Here is a 22,907-nt window from a genome sequence, read left to right as displayed (position 1 = left end):
TTTCCTCAAAGTACCCACTGCACAAAATCATCGATTGTTATAAGTATGTAAAAGTTATGTTCAGCATACTAATTGATAAATTGCCATGCAAAGGTAGGCTAATTTTAATCAAAATAAAAAATAAAAGGAATAGTATTTCTTAATTTCTGTATAACCTCAGAGTGCCGACAATAATGTGATTTCTACTCCAAGAATTTCAAGTACCAAGTTATAGCTTAGCAGTTTTGTAAGGTGGTTAAAAATTGATTTGCCTCTCTGGCTTCATATAATAAGGTTTTCTAAACAAAATAATTTAAGATTTTCATCTGATATCAAACAATATCATCATACATAAGGTGTCAAAGTGGTTTGTTTTGCCTTTTGTTATAAAAAATATTTGATTTAGGGATTTATTATTTATTAAATGTATTTTATACAGTACAGTCTCACTTTACTCGATCAGATATGACAATACAGTGAAAATCTTTAATGTGCATGGTCAATGCCAATAGCGAGTGTTAAGTGAATAAGATTGAGAGACAAAATGTGTTTAAATTAAATAAAAATTGGATCAGGAAATATATTTTGATCATGAAGACAATATACATATCCTTTCAATAAATGTTGACAGCCTACCGTATGAGTTTCTCATTTTAAACTAATTACATTTTTAAACAAAATCTCAAATCCCAGGTAGGAAAAACACTTAATCTTGTTGTACCCATACTGCATGAAAAAATTAAATTGTAAATGTTTACCATTCTTCAATTGTCAGATATGTACTTAAGGCCAAACAAAGTAGATGAGTCAAACAGTTTCTTCACATTAGGAAATGTTCTCATGTTCTTATATTGGATAAGCTGCTCTGCTCAGCCTTTTCTACCTTCCAAGAAGCTAGGAGATTCCCTCTGGGGCTATTTTGCTTTACAGCAGAGATCGGAAACTCTGCTACATTGGTACAAGCAAATGGTGTACAGATCTGTCAACTGTCAAGTGCCAGAGACTTGCTACTAGAAAAGGCATAAACAATGTAAGGCAAACTCAGAGAGTTCTCAGGTGCTGCGCCAGTTTTTTGGTGTCTGGCCAGTGGTTATGGTCTATACTATAGTATGGTCTTAGTATCTGAACCAGTGACTTCAAGGTCAAAGGTCAAATCTATTGCTGCATGTCTTTACAGTCATATTTGTCTTATACTGTACATACTGTAGGAATGCGAGATTTGTAAGAAGAGTTTCAAATTCTATCAAACCACTCTTGTACCTGCTCTGAGCCTGAAAGATTACAGATTGAGCCTTTTAAATATCTTGGAAACATAATGCTTTTGGAAAGTAAATAACATTTTCTACACTTTTTTAAAATTCCACAGCTTGTTATAAAGCGAAATACAAGCTTGGACAAAAAACCCATACACACTGCAAGTGACCCCAGTTTCCAAAACAAATGATGAAGTCAAGAACATGGACATACAGTATGATCTAACATGCAGTTCCAGACTCTGCGTCCAAATAGATGCATCTCAGCTAGAAAAAAAAAATACTATTTTTCTGAGCCCTTAGAGATAACATGATGATACTCTCCCCCATGAAAGCCATTTTTAAGTGAACCAATCATAATAATAACTGTCCCTTTCAACTATTTTTAAAGAAAAGAGAAGGTTAGCTGTGTTTCATGAAGTTATTTATCAATATTATTGTTATTGTCATTCCAATAACTAATGGAGAAAGAGAGGGATTGTTAGTAATTGCCATAAGCTTGGAGCCGAACAATTCTCAGACACTTAATCTCAGACTGCTCTCTAGTGGTACAGTACAGAGCACCATTGAAATGTTTTCACCGCTGGTGAAATGAGCTGCAGAACAGGCTATTTCAAAATTGTTAATCAAGAACAAAGAAGCATTCACAGAAAGGAAACTCGGGTATCCTGAATTATGGGAGATTATGTCTTCCAGTGCTCAGCTGGAAAATAAGAGACTACATTTGTCAAAAGTAATGTAGTCAAATAGTGCTTTATAAATAATAATAATAATAATTAATAATAATAATAATTGCTTACACTTATATAGCGCTTTTTCTGGACACTCCACTCAAAGCGCTTTACAGGTAATGGGGACTCCCCTCCACCACCACCAATGTGCAGCATCCACCTGGATGATGCGACGGCAGCCATAGTGCGCCAGAACGCTCACCACACATCAGCTATCAGTGGGGAGGAGAGCAGAGGGGGATTGTTAGGAGGCCATGATTGATAACAGCCGATGGGGAAATTTTGCCAGGATGTCGGGGTTACACCCCTACTCTTTTCGAGAAACACCCTGGGATTTTTAATGACCACAGAGAGTCAGGACCTCGGTTTTACGTCTCATCCGAAGGACGGCGCCTGTTTACAGTATAGTGTCCCCGTCACTACACTGGGGCATTAGGACCCACATGAGCCGCAGGGTGAGCGCCCCCTGCTGGCCCCACTAACGCCTCTTCCAGCAGCAACCTTAGTTTTTCCCAGGAGGTCTCCCATCCAGGTCTCACACCTGCTTAGCTTCTGTGGGTTGCCAGTTGTGAGTTGCAGGGTGATATGGCTGCTGGCACACAAATAAGTGTTAGATGCAGGAACATTGCACTTAATCATAATTTAATTTTAATTGTCGTGGTGTTTTTAATAATGTCATTACTTTTTAGTATTACAGTACATAATTGATCATTAAGTAGCAACTAACTGCAGAGCAACAGTTACCTCTGCTGTAAAACATCATAGCTGTTGTGTAGGAGCTGAAGTGTGAGGACCTCTCTGTACAAAACACATCAAGGTGAATCCTTTGATATATTTTCTGAATTCACAGAAGAAATATATATAGTATATACACATAAGCATATACTGTATGTGCAGAGTAGTATGAATCAAGCATGGTTGTGTAAAAGGTTATATTGTAGAGGAGAAGAGGCCATTTGTCTTGATGTTTATTTTATGTCTGTACAGACAGAGTGGGCTTGAAAGTACTTGACCACTCCGTTCTAAACTTCCTTTCTCTAAAAGCTTCTTATTCCTGGTAAGCTTAGTGTCAAGTCGGAACATATCCCAGAAACAACGGTCACAAGATGGGACTCATCTTGGATGGGATATGAGTTTATCACAGGGCACAAGGTGGAGGTGGATGGGATATCACTCTATCACAGAGCAGAAGGTAGGAAGAAATTTTAACACTGGGTGAAACCCCACACAAACATGTTGTGAACATCTAAACATATTGAACTGAGATGTACTATTATGTTTTATTCTTATAGCCATTCATTCAAACATGTCATAATTTGTATCTCTCTGATTCTGTCACTGAATTAAATTGTCTAAATTTTCCTGATTGAACTGCAGCTGGGAAATTATGCTTCTCATTACATACCTCTGCTCTTTTAGTAGTTATACATAATTTCATAATTATTGCTTACAGTTCCTTTTGATGTTATAGCCCTGAAAATATGTATTATAATTTTTGATCAAATCTATTTTAATTTTTTATCAGTAGACTGAGGAAAATTACTGTACATAAAATCTGATACATAAAAACATGAGTTATGAAATTAAAATACCACCAACATAAAACATACAATACAGAAAAAAAGCAGCTAAATAGTTAGAATTGTTGAACCACATCATCTTCAAAAATTCCCCAAAGGAATGTCTATCCTAAGGCATCATTCACAATGTTATTTTTTTCATTTGTGATGAATTGCAAGAAGAACTCTGGGGACAGTACGGTCATTAGAAGTCACCATAAAGACAGCCACAGGCTGTTTCATGTGTACATACAGTATTTCATCTGTCGTAATTGTAAAAACAAGTCACTAATTGTTTGAGTGCTAATAGTGTAGAATAAAGATACACATGTTATATCTGTATATAAGAGTGGCAGTCATTAGTGAGTAGAAGTTGTGAGCATGCTTGGTAGACCTCAGTAGAAACATCACAGAATGAGCACAGAATGAGGTGTTTCTTACTAAAGCAAATATAAACTGAAGCACCAAAGCCATTTCAGTATAGAGCCCAGACACAAGGGGAGAAACCCCAGGAACATTCTGCCAAATCAAGCTACAGTGCAATTTGACGTAGCCAATCGGAAAATACTGCAGCAACACAGACATAGGGAGAATATGCAAACTTCTCACATACAGACACTATAACCTGGAATCAAACACAAGTCCTTGGAGCTGTTAGGCAGCAGTACTAACCCTCTTACCACTGTACTGCCCCCAGTGGATGAACAGAGTTGCTTGCAAGTTGTTGGTTTTGCACAGAAAATTGTTGACCAAGTGTATTTTTATTCCTTTGTTGCTCTAGTCTAGCTCACGTCTGACTATATCTTACTTACAATATATCCCTCTGAACCACCACTGTTCAGTACACTCTTCACAACAGGCTAGATGTAATGTATTTAGAAAGTTGGAAAGAATAAACGTCCTGTTCTCATTCTGTTTCAGTTTTTTTTTTGTCCACTGGTATGCAAAACTAACAAAGAAGTCCCCATGTAAAGACAATTAACTTGGCTCAAATAGAGCTTGAACAGAAATTGTATTGCACAGTGCATAGCAAAACAAAACTATGTTACTATGTTCTCGCATCTTTGCAAAGGATGGTTCTTATTTGGAAGAAATTATTCTGAAGTGTATTTAAAAGTATAATAGTTTATCGCCTGTTTTACTGTAAATATCCACCAGAGGACAGTATTTGTATGCTGACAATCATTACACTACTTCCAGTAGATCTGTTGGGCCCTACAGTGGACTCAAACTTTTCATTTGCCTATTTCTTCTGCCTATTTTTTCACGGAGTATTTCTAACTCTTGTTCCAAAGTGAAAATCATTTTTAAAATCTTTTAGTTCAGTAGTTGACAATATATTTACATAAATTGCAAAAATAAAGCTTTGGAATCCTAGAAAAAGAATATGAAGGCGGATAGAAATGCAAAGAACTTCTTCAATGCATCTGTCAAAGCTTTCCTCAAGGCTTTTAGATATACTCTCACTTAAAAGTAGGGTGTGATCAACAGCAGAACCAAATGTTTAACTGAAGTGATCAGTTATGTATATGGGCAATCTAACTGAGGAGGTTTTTGGAGGGGTTAAATACCTGCTTGAAGTATTTGTGGCAATAAGAAATCAATAAAAAGGCTCCAGAGATACCCCAGCCAGAAAATTAGATTGCTATTGTTTCTGAGATTTATGTGATTTAAAAAATACAGTGGCTTATGGGCTGAGACACACAAAGGAAAAAAAATAAAGTTTTTGAGAATTACTGGGAGGGATAACTATTATATGTTTTTCTTTTTGTCCTCTTTCTCCCTTGCACCCTGTTCCCTGTTGAACTAGAAACGAACAGGAAATTTAATACTTATTCACACTCGTAATACTTGATGTTTTGTGGTGGCTGGCAAATTTGTTCTTTATAGTTTTGGTATGTAAAAAAAAGGAAACTAATAAAGTGAAAAAAAAACACAGAAATTAGTTTTCACTCTTTTTTTTTCTTGACATCAAAGAGTCGAGGTAAACAATACTGTTCTTCCAAAATGATACTCATAGTTCCTTTAAAGAGACGATAATGTGACAACAATGAAGGTTTCTAAGCCCTGTCCCAGCATTTAACTAATTGTTGAAGTGTCCTTCACTGTGAGAACATAGATGTGACCTGAAAACTATTCCAAGCATCAACAAACTAATGTTAAGCATACAGTTGGATACTTAAAGATGGAAAAAGGGTTTTTGTCTGTGTGGGTGTTTCTCTGTTTCTCTGAGAATGTCTCTTCCAAACTTTTTAGAAATCAAAACTTGTTTCTCTTATGGGAGCACTAAGTTCTAGACAACGAATGCTTTTGAAACCACAGTTGAGACAAAATTGTAATTGTTGAATTATATTTTATCTTCACCACTCACGACTGCAACCAGTTGCTATGGAGTTTAAAATACTACATCTTTTACTGTCGTAGTCAATCCTCCTGTGTACACTGTCCTTGACCACCCAGTGAAGAGTAAATAGTTTTTTTGGTGCATTTACACAGGACAGTCTGAGAAGAGGCATTGTTGATAGTTTATAAAAATGTACAGCTGTATGAGACAGTTTCTTGTCACACCACAAGCATGTGTATACTGTATGCTCCTATGAGAAAAAAAAGTTCGACCGGACTAGTCCAAGAATGTAAGTTGCAACATCTGTTTATATTAGTCTTACATTTTCTGTTTTCTGTAATTTTGAGTTTTTTTATTACTACTTTTGTTAGAATATACTTATTACAATTATATCTTAATGACTGCAATACTGGTTTCTGTCATAAAAAAAGAAAATAAAGGTGAAGACCAAAAAATAAGTTCAATATATATAAACAAACTGTATGTAAGTTTTTAATTTGCTAGGCAAGAGGAATGTACAATACAATAATATAATTTAAAATGCTCATAAAATCCACAATAAATTTCCAATACTGTATATGTGAAAAATATACAACTTATGACCACAGAAGTGCTGTTTGACTTCAATATCTACAAACAGTTTTGTATGAAATGTCCACACTTCAAGATAACTTATTCTTGCTTTAAAACAGTACATTATTTTTCCAGTCCAAATATAAAAATCAAATATATAAGAACTAAACAAAAATATTGTGAAACATACAATGGGTTTGTTTTTATACACTCCAAAGTGTTTATTTTAGTTAGATTTACACTATTTGTGCAGATGAAGTGAAATTCTCAAAATAAGCCTGAATATGTCTGTCATGGCTAGAATAACATTTATATGTTTCTGTTAAACATTTAGACTTCCTGCACTACAAATAAGTTAGTGTTACCTCTTTCTTAAACTTCCTCTTCAGTTATGTGACTGTGTGAGGCAGGAGTCCAGGCAGTTCTGGATATGTGAGTACTGTATGTGTGGAACCAAGCAGACATAGGGACTTAAGCGTGTTAAAACCGTACTTTAAATATACAGTAGAAAAAGCATTCTGAAGTCTTTGGCCTGCAGCCTAAATATATTATTTCCACACTAGTTGACCCCAAACAGAGATGGGTATGCAGAATATAGAATTGGTTTTCACTTTGGCAACCCTTAAATTAGGTATTTTCAGTTGCACTCACAATGCACTTGACTGGACACAGTTCATTTCTGAAAGAGGAACCTTAAACCAATTGAGAGGTTCAAACTTAGGCTGAATCTGGGAATATGTTTAGTCTTTGTGTTATGACAACACAGATTTAACAGTAAACAATGCTGTATTCAATGCAGCAAGTAATGCCTTTCCTAGCTTCCCTGTTGACTAACATTAGCTCTGTGCAATGCCTTCCATTTAGGTAAAGTTGAAATGTGAAGAAGGTACTGCATAGCTCCAGGATGTTTTATTAAGTTCCTTAATAATGAAAACTATTTCCCTTTTTCCTGTCTGGCTGGGAATGTTAATGGCAGCATATGTTTTTGTCTCACCAGCAATCCCATGGAAGGTGTAACTACAACCCATTATTAGCGTAGAAAGCAGACACAGGTTTCATGGACACTGGGTCGTTCAATTGATTGATCAATCAAAAAATCAGCTATCGAATATTGTGATTAAAAATAGAAAAATGTTTTTGGCACTTTACTATAAAATATATATTGTGACACGATTATCCCCAGACAGATTTTGAAAGATAATTATTTCCACTAGATTAGTTAATGACCTTACAGAGCCTCAGAAGGTACGCCATAAAATCACCCTGCAATACTTGCCAACACTTTTATGTGCTTCTGTGTATTTAATGTAAAACTAGAGGAGGTTAGTTTAAACCGAATACCATATATATTTAATATAAATTGAAAAAATATAAAAGGCCTACATTATATGAAACTATGTTATCATTTATTTGTCTCTGGAAGGGGGCGTGTTGCACAAAATCGATAACGATAAACGTCCGTTGTGATGCAGTTTCAGTGAAGCCTAAACAGGCTTGAATTGCCTGCAGATGCATTTGACACGCTGTGTGCTGCTGCGGGAGATGTTTGAGTTAAGCAGAGGAAACGAATAAGATTACCGCTACTGTCAAAGAGTTCGTTTTTAGGCAAGACTCTTTCAAAAACATAGTGGCCGATCGCTGCGACTGGCACATCAATTAGTATTGCGACATCTTTTTATACAAACCAGGTACCTCTAAATGTGTGTGTATTGTGGATCATACGTTTCAGAATGCATTCCTCTAGTAATATCGCGGGTAGACTATAATCCTGCAATAGATGTTGTTAATTCTGAAACACAAATTTAGATGTAAATACTATAAATGCGGAGGTTCAATTTAAAAAACGACAAACGGAAAACCATGCTGTATATTAAGCACCATGTATCACCGTATCAAACATTTTAAGTATAAAATGTGAGGATTTGGTATAAGAAATGGACTTGGTACTAAAACACAAAAGGGTAGTGCAGTGGAATTATAATACTATCGCTGTAACAAAATGAGTAATTATAGACCCACAAGCACTCCAATTGATTTTGAATCCAGTCTCGTTTTCTCACATGCAGGGTGGAGGATTTGCCAGATTGTGCTCTTCATGTGAAGCTTGCAACACAAGCCGAGGGAGGGCAGAAGGTACTTCCTGCCAGATAGTGAGTCCCAGGCTGGAAACGCTAGCAACAGGAGATACTGCAGCAATCTGGTTCTGGAAGTGAATGAAAGCACCTGTTTTTTTTCGACGAAGGGGAACATTTCAGGTAACGCATTGTTTAAAGATTCTATCAGATGCTGTCGGAATTTAGGTATGAAATAAAAACATTATTAGGAATTACGCTGTAGTTCAAATGGTTCTGACTGTGTGCATGAAGATTCACTGCAGCAGCTGGTAGCACACATGCAATCCTCAAGCAGGGATGCGGATCAGATGAGCAGTCGCAAACAAATTGTTTACTCGTTTATTAAAGCCGTTTTATCGATTTCAGTAGACTGGGAGTGGGTGGGTTAGAAAATGATAGCTTAGCAAAACGAAAGGTAGCGAGTTATGTATCATTACAACAGCTGCAAATAGTCTTGTACATAACCGAAGCAAGGGTTTATTGATTAACAAAGCAAGGTGAATTAGAATGAGGTGAAGATTGTATTGATTTTAAATGTTTGAAACAATCCTTAAGCAGCCGGATTTAGCAAAGACTTTAAAGACTCCAGGTTGCAAATGTAATAGGGTTAGGATTTTGAACGGTCTCAGGTCGACTTCAGCTGCACTAGTTAAATGGGGAGACCATAGCTCGCTAATTGCTGAAGTGCCGTGTACTGTAGCAGTGAGATGCGGCTGATAGATTTTGGCAACCACCTTTAAGGTGTGTCCTTTCACATGGTCCAGAGAAGCTCTGCGAATTTTGAAAAAAGTTACTATGAAGTCAATTTTATTTATAGGCAAAGTTTTATGCCCCTATAATCACATGAGCTGTGTAAGTGAACGCAGGTAACTGAGGTACGTAAGCATGATCAGGGCAAGGTTATGCGACAGCAATACATTAAATGCCTCCAGAAACAAACAAAAAACCACCATTCATTCTAGAAATCTGATTTTACGTTAAATAATAAACTATGCTATTAGAAATACTGAAGTCTGACGAGACCAATTGCAAAGGTGCATGTAAAGAATTGTAACATTAAAATAATCTGTGCCAGTTCTTTAATGTCTGAAATCTTTGATTTGAGATTGTTGGGAAGAGAAACTGTTATCTTCTTCTAGAAGAAAATCTGTAACTGAGATTTTGTAATTAACTGTTTTATGGTTTAGCAATAGCCTAAAAGCTGACAGTGAAAGAAATCTGACTTGAATATGCTGTGGATTAACTTTATCAAGATAGTTAACTTGTTAGATTTACTAATTATAATGAGCTACAAGTACCTTTGCTTTCCTGTGTTTAACAACTACATTGAGATTTAAAGGGAAAGTAGATTTTCCTTCAGTTATACTTTTTAAAGAAGCATACTCCATTAATATTATCAATATTGGTAAGTAAAGGACATATCGACCTTTGTGGAAAGAGCCATGTCTTTTATGAGGACCCTTAATATTCCTGGGGTACCCTAATGAAGTACCCTTAATCATGTAAGCAGGTAAATGTCTTATGGTAAATAAGGTGTACTGATGTGGAGTCTGCACACAAAATGTTTAGGTCAAATGTATCTTCTCATTAAACCGTGTATTTGTAAATTCCACACTTTTGTGTAACAGTAGGGTGTTTACATAGCAAACATCCTGTAGAAAGTGTGATAGGTTCCTGTGAAGGACTCAGACCAGCAACTTCATAATAGCAGATAACTACATGTTCTGAGGTTATACCAATGTATGAGAAAACACGGTCTTTCTCAGTGGACATGGGGGTGTTGTGTTGCCTTTATAACTGTGTTGATTTAATAAAGACCTAGTAGGGCTTTGAGTCTACAAACAGTATAGCCAATTAAAATTATTATTCTGATGTACATAAGATGAAGAAAGGCTCTGCTTGATTTGCTATCTAAACCTTCCAAGGCTTTGGAAGCACCTACATTATATAGACCTATACAGTATGTGTATAAATATGCACTTGCACTGTATGAAAGATACAGCAACAGAATATGATTTTTACATTACGTACTGTAAGTACATCTACCATTCCTTAAAAGTGGAAAGAGACAAGAAAAAGTTATAGCAACTATATAAAACTGGGCAATTTACCATGGTGCTATTCTTCTGGAATCTTTATTTAATTACATTTGATTTGTAAAGGAATGGTGTGGACAACCGACATGGAAAAAACAAATAACTGCATAAAGCAGAGAGGCTTCAGATCATTTTGCTTAGGGAATTTTATTGTCTCATGCATGAGGGTGTTTTCCACTATTAATAGAGTTTTGGTAATCTGAAAATGTTTTGCAGTAAGATCTTAAGAATGTATGAATCTAGTCCAACAATTCTGTGAGGTCAGCCTGTGATTGATGCTCTGCAGTGAATTCTGTTGGCAGATACAAACCAGCTGCAGGCAGCTACTCTTACTTATCAAGTTGGGACTACTAAGAATCCTGTGTGGGGTGTATTTATGGACTTTACCATATAATGTGTACTGTATAATTATTCCTTCAACCAAAATATAATTTTTATTTTAAAATGCTCTGTTTGGAAGTGTTTCTGCTTTATTAAGCAGAATGTTCCCTCCTAGGATACATCTTAAGCTCCCTGACCTTGTAAAGTCACAGTGGTACTGAAGATGTCTTTGCGCCAGAGCCAGTGTGCATTCTCTGATTGCAAACGTAGGCCTACTTGTCCCTTCTGCATAAAATGAGATTATTGCAGTGATATTGCAAGTCGAGACTCTTTAGAGCATCCAAACCTCCTGTGCCTGGAGGCTGGCCTGTTGACTTAGTAGATTTGTATGCTGCTTGCGTGGGCAGCTTGAGTTGGGCACTTTGAGGTGTTGGAGAGATGGCACATCAAATGCATGGTCTGACAAGGCACACTAAAGGGAGTACTGTAACAAAAAGGCAGAGAGGGTTTCTTTTTTATATTTGAGCACACCCCTGTTATGAGCTCAATTTGCATGGCTGCTATAAAATCTCATTACTTCATTGTTTTTGATGGGACATATGTAGGATCTGATCATAAAAGTGATTGTTCACATACAGTAGGTGTGTTAGGCGTAAACCTTACAGTGTTTGAATAATTAAGCAAATGGACATGTAATGCTGGATTTAGTTATAGTGCTGTTATTCAGGTAAAATTCTTTTCCCAGGAGTCTGTTCTATAAGTCACAAATATTTAATATGGTTTGAAAAAGAACACATTATTAAATTAGTTTATGCACAAAGTGTTGTTGAATACTTTCAGTGCTTTGCGGTCTCAATAGAAGGGGATATATTGGAAAACACTATCACAACCTGCTTGTATCCAACAACAATTGTAAATAACAGCAAGACACAATTGGAATAAATGAGGCACATTGTTAACGCACATTAAGCTCTGCACTGTGAAATCCAGTACTTTGCACAAGTGGTACTTCTGTTTATGTGAAATGTACTTTTGCAAGTGGAACTTTTTCTTTTGTCTAAAGGACAGGTGTATCAGTTTAGTTTTTCGGTCTACATTGGCAATATTTAGTGAAAGACAAAATCTTATCTTTTGCATATTCAGCCAAATGTATTAGCACAATACTTACAGTGCCTCTACTGCTTGTGCTTGAGAGTGAAATCATGTTAGTCATACAGTATCTATTCCCAAATTAAAAAGGTGTTAATTCTGCAACTATTTTCAATGGCCTTGCTGATGATAGATAATTACACTGAGATCTGGCACCAACATTTCTAACAGAACTTGGCACAGACAGTCTCTTTAGGGAATGACAAACTGAGGTCAAGTCACATAGTAGGGTGTGAGAAACTTGGGTACTTGAGCAACGTATTTCCATATCTGCATGGCTAGGTGATTTTAGAGGGATTTAACTTTCAGTAGGTTCTGTCTTTAGTTTCCACTCAGAGCCTCAAGGCAGTGATTACAAAACTCTTACTGTCTTTAGTTCAGGGTTAAGGGTTACAGTGACCGGGGAAAAGTAATCTTCTGTAGTCTTCTACAAATAAGAATATTTTCATGGCATTGATCCAGAAGTTGGCCATTGTGTTGCAAGATAAAGTCGTAGTCTGGGTTACAGAAGTGGCCTGGAGATACAGGGACAGGCTGATTGTTAAAAAAAAGAACTGTTGCATCTGACTAATTTGAGATGAGGACTGTGGATAAAATGATTTGAGGTTGGGGAAAAGAGGCTGCGATTTAGGACTACTACTAAATTGCCTAAATCCACATTTTGACAGACAATGTGTCTTAGTTTATTCCTAGTGGTGAGACTTTTGCCTGCTTTGACAAACCCAGCTGCACATTGGCAAATGAAATAGCAACTTTTCTGTTGATTTTGTTTAATGGTTAACTAACTGCTAGGGACAAAGTACACTGCAATTTATGCTTTAACTTCAGGTCTACATATTTCATAAATCATAAGTGGGCGGCACAGTGACGTAGTGCGGTTAGCATTGCTGCATCGCAGCACTAGGGCCTGGTTTCAGTTCTAAAGATGCCGTCTTTGTGGAGTTTATATGTTCTCCCTGTGCTTGTATGCGTTTCTTCCAAATGCTCCAGTTTCCTCCCACAGTCTAAAGAAGCACTGCAGGTTAATTGGCTTCTGGGAAAACTGGCCCTGGTGTGAGTGTGTGTGTTTGTGTCTGTGTGTGCCCTGCAATGGACTGGTGTCCTGTACCCTGCCTTGGTCCCTCTTGTTTGCTGCACCCAGGCTTTGGCTCCCCGGCGACCTTCAGTTGGAAGAAGTGTTAGAAAATGGGTGGATAAATTAAAAGCCATTCAAAATGTTATACAGAATTGTTCCTTGAACAATATTTTCTTCATTTTCTACACACCCAATTTGGAACTAGCGATTTTTTTTTTCGCGGCAGGAGAGCTATTGCTGTACTGCACAAGTGGGAAGTTATGCACTTCTAACCCACTCACCATGAGGGACATACTTCACTGTTTGACGAGCTGCAAGCTTTACAGTGTCTTAAAGGAGAGTTGGAGCTGACTGCATTGAGTGCCTGTCTCTCTTGAGAGTTGAGAGTTCTTACTTGGATTTTGGTGTTTATAGCTCTTGGCCTTGTGTGCTTCACCTTAGTGTTTACACTAAGTTACATGTGATGACACATTTGGCTCAGTTGATGCCTGATTTTGCCCTACAGTACACAAAACAAAAACTTTTCTCTTCAAAGGCCTTTGCAGCTCTCAGAAGCACCGATGTTCTTAAAAATTGGGATTAGGCGTTCTATTGGTTAGGGACTTGCCAAGACACAAGCGCACTGTAAGTACAGGCAGGCATTATTGGATATGCATACAGTAACAAGTGGCTTTGGAATGGATAAAAAATCACAGTGTAACTTTCCTCTTGATGAAATTACGGTAGAAGAGTTTTTATTTGGTGATGCGAGCTATCTTGTACCATCGAAACAATGTGCAATTAGAGTGTCATGAATTTTAGCTCTTTACCGTAATTGAAACTACTGGAATAATACATTTTTTCATGTAAAATGTATCTATAATTCAGTCCTTCTAAATAGGAAAAAAGGTAGTGCATTTTTGGGTGGATTTTTTAAAGAAAGGAATGCTCTTGTGTTTTTTCCAGGTGTTGGTTGAATAGCTAGAGAGGAGTTTCCATAATTGTGGATTTATATAGATGCTTTGGCATACTGGACTCTACCGTGCCAGGTTTAATTTTTGTGTGCATGTTTTTACCATCAGATGTCACGCTGATTATTGGCACGAGTACATAGAAAAACACACAGGAACTTTCTGATGTGGGGCTGGGAGAAAAACAGATTTGTCTCTGTTTTAATTTGTTACGTCAAATGCTCTTTCTTTTCCGCCTTGTCCAGACACCGCCAGAAGACTGGCCTGTGCTAAGGCATTTTTTTTAAACTGTAGCCACCTACTTTTAAAGAAAATACAAAACCAAAGCTTCATGATTTATCTGTTGTATTGCCTTACATACAATATTCCCTCTCTCTTGCCACCCCACGCTTTGTTTTATAAGAGCTACATAAATATTGCAGAAGCTGAGAAAGCTTAGTCTGGCTAGACCCCTTGTCTTCGGTCTTCGTCTTAGGGTAACAGAGCCAGCGGCAAACTAAAACCTCTTTGTCAGGACTCCAAAAGAATGAAAATTTATTATTTTCTTTCATTTTCACCAATAAACCTTATCAACGGTGCTTTGTTACAAAACTAGAGGAAAAAGACTTAAGTGGCTGTGCAAAACTCTACCAAAATTATAGCCAGTTTTGTTTGAAGTCGGCATTTAATCCGGACATCTGTGTTTTGTAGTACAAAAAGTATCCTGTTTCAAGGATGTGTAGAATGGAACTAAAGATGTGAATGATAATAAATATTTGACTGGTAAATACGATGGATTTGCTGCTACTTCATTTCCTAATGGGTGCTCCTGTATTGTTTACCTTGAGCTGTTATGATGAAGTCATACATAAGATCAGAATGAACAATGAAATAATGTACTTTTTGTATTCACTGTTTTATAAGTGTAAGAAAATAGTTTGACCCAACTTATTTGCCTCCGACATATCTTCTAAGTGTGATGAACACTCATTCACTCTAGTAAAAAGTTGATATGTCCTTGTAAATTACACTCTTTTAAAATGCATAATGGCAGTACTGTAGTCAAATGTGTATCTGCAGGTAAGTTTCTCTGTGTGTTTCAATAGGCCGCTGCCCAAACGTCAGTCTTTTCCATAGTGCATTATGGTGCTCCTTTGAATCTGACGTCTGAGGGTTTGTTCATATCTTGTGACCTTAGGTAAGTCTGTTCTGCTCAGTGTAGTCACAACATAAAAATTCTTCTCTACAATTGGTGTGGTATGTTCATCAGTGATATGAAGATTTTTTGGATGCTTTGATTGCTGTCGCTGTTAAAGTAAAGCTTTTGTAAACAGCACGTCTTCTAATGTCCTTAACCTTGAGTTTCAAGGTGATGTAGGCTTTACCTGTGACCCAACAGTGTCTTTTGAATGCTGAGCTCTGAATGCTGCAATGTTGTGAAAAGGTTAAAAAAAATGGTGAGAAGACTTTAAACTTATTTAGAACACCCTGAGAAAACACTTAAACACACGCTTAAAACCCATGTAACCCAGTCATGTTGATAGTGACAGAGCTTTAAGACACTAACTTCAAATGTATTAGCTCCTAGCAACCAAATGAGCACCACAGGATGAAATAATTCTCCATCATTATTAGTAACATAAATGGATAAGCTATTTGTAACATTTCTTATTATATGTTGTTCTTAAGCTGTAACAATAGTTTATAGTGGTTCTACCTGTCACTTCCGATAAGGAAATTAGTTTTTTCTGTAGTGTGTATTTATAGAAAGATCTTCCCCAAAGGTTGTGTCATCTGTATGGAAAACCATCTTTGTTCATAGCAAAACCTTTGTGATTTCTCTAGTGAAAGGACATAACAGAAATTCATAGAGTGGGCAAATTGCAGTTGTTTTGGTTTTTTTTGCAATGGCATATCTGTGCTTTTATGGAGTGCAAGGCCCCACTCAAGGCATTTGCTGTGAAATGCAGAGACATCTAGACTGCTTGCAGCCAATCGCAACAAATGCGAGCCAGGCTTTGGCAGGTTGTTGATCTTCACAAATGCACACTGGAGACGGGCTTGAGACAGACTAAAGCGTTCCTTTCTCTGTGAATTCTGCAAAAGATTGAGATCACAATGATTTTCTGTCATGCTGACCTACCTACACAACAGACTGTGCTCAGATTGGATAGATAATTGCCTTCTCATGAGAATCTCCTCCTACTTTGCCTTGGAGCCTCCAGGCTGAACCGTTTACTAATTAAGTAGTTGAATTTAGAGCAGATCACACACACAGACATCAGCTGTTTTATGAAAGTTTTGTTTTCAAATGCTGAAAGATCAGTTTAACTGTCTTACTGTCATGCTTCTTCAGAAATGGTTTTAAATGTCTTTTAAAGTGCTTGTGGCTTATGAGGATTGTTTTTGGAGATTGCTGTCCTCTCTGTGTATTCATAAACATTACACTACGTTTTGCAACCTACTAGTGTGTGAAAGAAGTGGGTGGGTCCGGCAGTAGCCTTCGGTTGCACAGGAAAAGGCAACTCCCTGTTCAGCTGCAACAGTCTGTTATTACATCTGATTTGAAGGATGGGTATTTTGCAGTGAACTTTCAAAAGATCTGACCAATGGATGCTTGACATGCATCCATTTAAACATTAGGAAATGTAAGCTGCATATAGTGTGGTGTAAATGGTTTTCAGGCTTAAATGAATAATATAAGCTGTTGTTTGTACCACCCCTGGTGCTACACCTCTTGTATATCCCACTGGTTTGGAATTTCCAAGTATTTGATTACGATGACTGTGCTTCAGGAGGTATCATTTTTGGGATGAGACCTTAAACCAGGTCTGATTCTAATATGTAAGACATTTAAAATGCTGTACCAAACCCTTTACTTTAATTGATTTTTTTCACATTTATGAAGTTATGGGTTGGTTTTCTGAAATGTTGCCGATATTTTTAAGATAATGGTTAAAATGATGTGTCTAGATTGTGCTCTGGACTTGTTTACTAATTCCGAAATGGGCTAGGGTAGCCAAATAGCCTCCCTTTGTTTGTATCCGTTCTTCATTATGTTTCTGAAAGGCTTTTGAAATTGGTGTTTGTCTTGTAATTACTTCCTGGTGCTCAAACCCATGCAGATTCCTTTTTCCACGACACTATCATTGACTTTATTCCTCAGAAAATAACAAAGGTAAAATCTATTTAATCTGACTGGATTTAGTCAATCTTTTTTCTACAACTTTTCTTACTTTTTCACTCAAGAAGCTTTAATATTTCTTTGGATGATGATGCCATGTTGGCAGCCCTTCAGTACTTGGGTTCCTTATAGCGGATCGTCTGTCAGTCATGATGATGTCTCTACAGCAATATAGCAATAACTAAGCGTGAGGAACAGATAACTTGTTTGCATCTCTAGAATAGAACAAACATTGGATTTGAACTGGCTTAGAGGACAAACATGACTTCACCATTACCTCATTCTTCTCAGAGACGCTCATCAAAACCATGTGTTTCGGTCTTGGAAATGAAAAAAGATATCTTTGAATATTTTATCAAAGTTTCTCCTTTGTCAGGAAAATTAGGCATTTGCGTGGGTGTATGCGTTTGTGTTTCCAAAGTAAAGTTCATTTAATTCTTTTAGTGATTATTTGTAAGCCAACTTTGTGTCTCATTTCTTTCCTCTCGTATTTTCTTCCCTTGCTTTTTAGTCAAAGAAACATTCATTTCTTGTTCATATTAACATCAGTTAACAGTGCCTGTTTGCAAAATGTGACCTAATTGTAGACATTTACATGGTTTGTTATATGTCCAGGGGAGCTGAAGAAGCTGTCTGAAAGCACAAGTCATTTTTTTAGATTTTTCAAGGACAAGCTGACTTCTGTCCAATTTCCATAAATACTATAAATTGTGACTTTTAATCATACTTGTGACCTTCCCCAACAACATCGTTGGCAAATCTATTTTCACTGTTTCATGTTTCATCCAGCAATCAAATTAATTGTTATAAAATTGCCATTTTTATTTTCTTCCTTTTGTCTAGAAGTTAGATAAAACTTTCTTTTTTTTGTTTTTGATGTCATTTCTAAGAAAATGTAAAAAGGAAAGTTCTCCTGGCAAATTAGCCTATATTGCACAAGTTTTAACACTGGTGATGCACTTAGATTCTGGTCTGGCCCAGTTTTACAGTTTAATGTGTGTTAGTTAAGTGAATGCATACAGTAATCCAGCTTCACTGTTGCTCTTGGATATAGTTAAGTTATGAAGAAATTCTGGAGCCTTTTGCAGTTCTCTTGGATTATACGTGGATTCTGTATACCTACAATCTACATGTATGTCTGCAAGGTAATGACACTGGGTTGGCCTGAATTCTTACCATTACTTGAGCTTTCCCTGGCGCTTTTAATTATTGGACCTTTTACTATTTTTTTTCTTGCTGCCACATAGAATCAAATGATGGATAAACAATGAGACAAAAGTGCATTTGTTGTTGAGTGGAGCATGTGATTGCTGTCTTCTGTCAACATGTTTCAGGACTGCACAATTTTCTAAAGTTTATTTTAAGGTGTCTAGAAGTAACTGGACATCTGATTGCAAAGATTTTATTTAGACGCGAAGAACCTGTGTTAATACTGAATAGACAATATGGTGGAGTAATCATTGACTTTGGGTATTGGTCAAGTTTTAAATGTACAGTATTGTGGTATCGTGCAAAAATTTCACTTTTTAAATGTAAACCATAGTTAATTATTCTTTTAGCATCCTGGCAGATGCTGTGGGCACTGCACCATACAGTGCCTTTATGTCTGTAGATAGTCCTCAGTTTCTGAATTTCTCTGGCTCTTTCACTGAGTATTTTTGTTCTTGTGAGGAAGTGAGGAGTCTCAAGGTCACGATAGAGAGATTTTTGAAGAGCTCGAGTCTGGCAGTAGGATACAACACTTTTCCGGTGCTGTTGAGTTCTTGAGGATAGAAAAGCTGTGTGCATAGATATCTAAGTGTTTTACTATGGTTACTGGGTCAATATCAGCCATGGGAATGCTGGAGAGGCCAAGTTTAAACAAAATGAGTTTTATTCTTCAGTACTGTAGCCTTGCGGAGTGTCAGACATTGCTCTAGCACAGGAAAAAAGCATTAAGATTAACTTCCAGTCTTCCTTTATCACCATGTGATATGTTGTATTCCTGCTACACTTACTCATTTATTTTTTGTTCTCTGGATTTCCCAATCAGCAGGCATTTGGATACCACTTCAGATTGATAGTCTTTTACATATATTTTGTAGTTGATATTTTACATCATGTTTACATCTCTTGTTTTTTTTTTGATTTAGCATAATCTTAACTCAGTCTCCAGTACGTCAGTGATAATTACTGACAGACAATGTCAGTAATAATGTTGCAAAGCGGATCGTAAAAAAAATATTAGGTTTATTACAATTATTAATATAAAAGATGTTTCGACTTTATATACTCTGTATATACCATATTTCAGGTTTTGTGTTCTTTTCCTTTTTTTGAATTCCTAAAAAAGACAAGCTAGTAATAATAATGAAAGATGAGAGATCTTCATTGACATTTTCCTTTCAATGTGGCTTTAATTTGTTACTGGTTTTCTGACGTGCCATTTTGCAAAGAGGTGCACCGACATTAAAAGCCCTGATTGCATGAACCACTTAGCCCTCACGGTACTGATGCTTGGAAGGATTGCACTCTGGCACAGTAAATACATCACTAAAGGTAAATTACTGTACATATTGTAGTCATTATTGTCAGAATAACGTATCAGGTGGTTTACTGCCTTTCTGAAAAGACCAGATTATGAAAACACGCAGAAGACGCAAGGGAAATGTTTTTAAATCACTCCTACGGTTGTGTGAGTGCTTTAATGTTAAGGGAGTGTGTAGTTGCTTTGGGATGGAACTCAAATTCTAGCAGACATTCTGCATTTAAAAGTAAGACAAATCTGTGTAATGTACCATGTTGCATTTTATGAAGATTAATTTGTTTTAAAAAAGATTTTCTGATATGCCCTTGATTGATATGCTTTCAACGTAGGAGGAATAACAAAGTTAGCTTGGTCGGTTTTCTGGTAGTACAATAAAAACCATACCTTAACCCTTCAGTTTCATTGCTGCTGGAGTCAAATTATTTTCTGTGGTGGGTTCTTTCTATTGTGGTTAAAGTATCTTTGTTTGGGAAAAGTAGTGGGAAGATCGTCATATTGCAAATGCTCGACCATGTTGTTCGGCTCTTGGTAAGGGAAGGGTGGATTGATCATTACACATCTTGAGTTTTTCATGTAAGGCAGGTTTGGTACCACTGGACTGGAAAAACTGGGATTTAGTAGCTCCCCATTTTTAATAAAGACGATCATAGTATAGTAGTTAGTAATTGGCAATAGTAGGATTACACTCCTCAGCCATGCTAGCACACCCTATGCCAGTGTACTGGAGAGAACAAGTCTTTGCTGCATGTTTTGGTATTTGGGCAGTGTTACGGTAGTAGGAGGTACTGGTTTTGCTTCTGAGTGCTGTTTGCTCTCGCAGTCCTCTGAATCAGACCTGTGTCTGAACTTCTGGTATGACAGTGGTGTATATTGTCTTTGCTGCTTTTCATGATTTACATTGACAGGATCTCAAAGGGCAGCTGAGGTATAGAGTGTAGTTTTGGGGCTTGGAGGTGGTATTCCTGCTGTTTGTTGACAGATGGCACTGTCTTGCCTCATTTCACTGTGATCTCTGATGTGCACTTCCAACATTTCCCTGCCAAATTTAAGGAGAAATATACTTTGGGACCAGATCAAAGCATCCTCCAAATTTGAGGTTCTGGTGTTCGTCCAGGAGAAAGGAGGATTGCTCTGTCCAGCTGAGGGTGAAGTGGTTGTCCTTACTGATGGGGTTCAAGCACCTCAGGTCTTGATGAAGAGCAGTGGCAAGTTACAGCGTGAAGTATGATAGCAGATTGTTGTGTTGGTGATACTGGTCTGTGGTGGACAAATGGGAGCTGAGTACTCAGGCCAGGCTCTCATTTTATAGGTTGATATACTTCCCCATCTTTATCTATGTTCCTGAGCTCTGGGTAATTACCAGTTTAACAAGGTCATCTTAGGCTTGCTCTCTGTGACTATCCTCCTGATTGCGAGATTGAGGTGGTGTGGGCTTCTTGTAAGGTTGCCTCACGGGATGCTACCACTTGAGCTCCTCCAGGCATGTCCCAATGGTGAGGGAACCTGAAGGCCATCAGACACCCTGGAGGTACAATAGGTCTCATCAGGAACCAGTAGAGGTGGATGGCTGGTTTCCTGCACATGCTACTGCCTCGACGGGAAAGGCCGACTAAAATTGGATAAATGGATGAAGTTTTATTCTGTGTATTAACTTACACCAGCTTAACATCTGTTCTGTTAAGATCACTAATTTATTTTTATTTTTTTATTTTTTGTTTTTGCAGATTCATATTGTTACAAAAGAATGTCCTTTCAAAGGATTTTGAAAATCTGAGATACAAAACAATATAGTGCATTGTAAACAAGTACAGTTTTAAACCTTATTCTACTCATAAGCTATTGTCTAAGAATTGTAATATACCCCTTATAGTAATCAAAGTTCTCATTTGTTTGAATTTTGTATTTGATTTGGTCTGTAATGGCAGTTAAAGAGGGATGTTTATATCTCATAAGAGCTGGTTCTTTACTCTCTGTAAATACGTTCTTGGTGGCTTAGACGTTAAGTGTCTAGAAATGATTTATAACGTTTAATTTTACTTTGAAAATCTTAGTGCTTTCATTGTTCACACGCAACATTCTGCTGTCCTTAATCTTCTGTACAGTTGGCACCAGAACGTCAAGTGCCACGGCCCTGTGTATATACAGTACATGAGTGGCTTAAATATTTTTCCTCCAAAAACTATGAGCAGTTTTCTGTTTTTGTCTTTTATTTGTAAGGTTTTGATTTTTCTAAATATAACAAACCCAGGACCAAACTAGGGTACTGTTTCCTGACACACAAAACACTATGGCACCATGAATCCGGGTGCTCAAAAGTTACTATTAAATAATGTCAGGAAAGGCCAGGATCCAGTCATGCCAGGAATAGGAATGTGGAGATTCCCAACAAATCACTGATATCCATTTATCTGCAAGGAGGCCAGCCAAACTGGTTTTTTGCTGTCGTGAGAGGAAAAAAGCAGCAGTCCCTCTACATGTACGAACAGTTTGCCTCAGCAGTTGAATTTGGGTTTGAACAGAATTCTCCTCTACTACTTTTTCAAAGAATGTCATGGGATCTTTCAAGTCTAAGAGTCAGGACCTTCCTTTAATATCTCATCCAAAGAATGGCAACTCCTATAGTAGTGTCCCCTGTCACCATCCTGGGAAGTTGGTTTCAGCACTTAGAATTCAGAATTTTGTACCTGAACATAGTGGGTCCTAGGCTGGGGCTCTGCTATGGTACCTTTGAATAATCGAGTGCCTTTCATTCAATTGTTCCAGTAAATCAACAGCTGTATAAATGGGTGTGCTCATTATTTTTTTTTCTCAATTAGATTAAAAAAGAAGTGGCCGAGTATGTAGTATGTTTACTTGTTTACTGTGTTATCGTAGGACAAGCTGACATGTTGTTCCAACTCAGGAAAAGTGCTAAAGAGGGCACTGATAAGGTTCTGACTTGTGTGTGTTAATGAAATTTAACTGCTTTTTTTAAAAAATCTGCTTGGCTTATGCTTTATCATTTCCTCCCTTTATCATCTCTGCTTTCCATAAAACAATACACCTTCTCTGTTTTATTTGATTATGCAAAATA

The 22,907-nt window shown here is 37.1% G+C and overlaps 1 protein-coding gene across 2 annotated transcripts in view; it reads left to right on the top strand.

The window, feature by feature from the left end:
- The first annotated feature begins 8,566 nt into the window (after positions 1–8,566).
- add3a (adducin 3 (gamma) a) overlaps positions 8,567–22,907 on the top strand; it is a 118,424-nt gene continuing 104,083 nt past the window's right edge. The window contains exon 1 of one of the 2 annotated variants that reach the window (XM_088635851.1): positions 8,567–8,704. The gene's annotated coding sequence lies outside the window, so the exon portion shown is untranslated. The remainder of the gene's footprint in view (positions 8,705–22,907) is intronic. The other variant, XM_088635853.1, reaches the window with a different exon arrangement.

The sequence above is a fragment of the Lepisosteus platostomus genome, chromosome 6, assembly GCF_059453375.1.
Source record: "Lepisosteus platostomus isolate fLepPlt1 chromosome 6, fLepPlt1.hap1, whole genome shotgun sequence".
In the NCBI taxonomy this organism is placed as follows: domain Eukaryota; kingdom Metazoa; phylum Chordata; class Actinopteri; order Semionotiformes; family Lepisosteidae; genus Lepisosteus; species Lepisosteus platostomus.
Note: the sequence above shows the minus strand (reverse complement) of the source record. Positions and strands in the feature narration are given on the sequence as shown.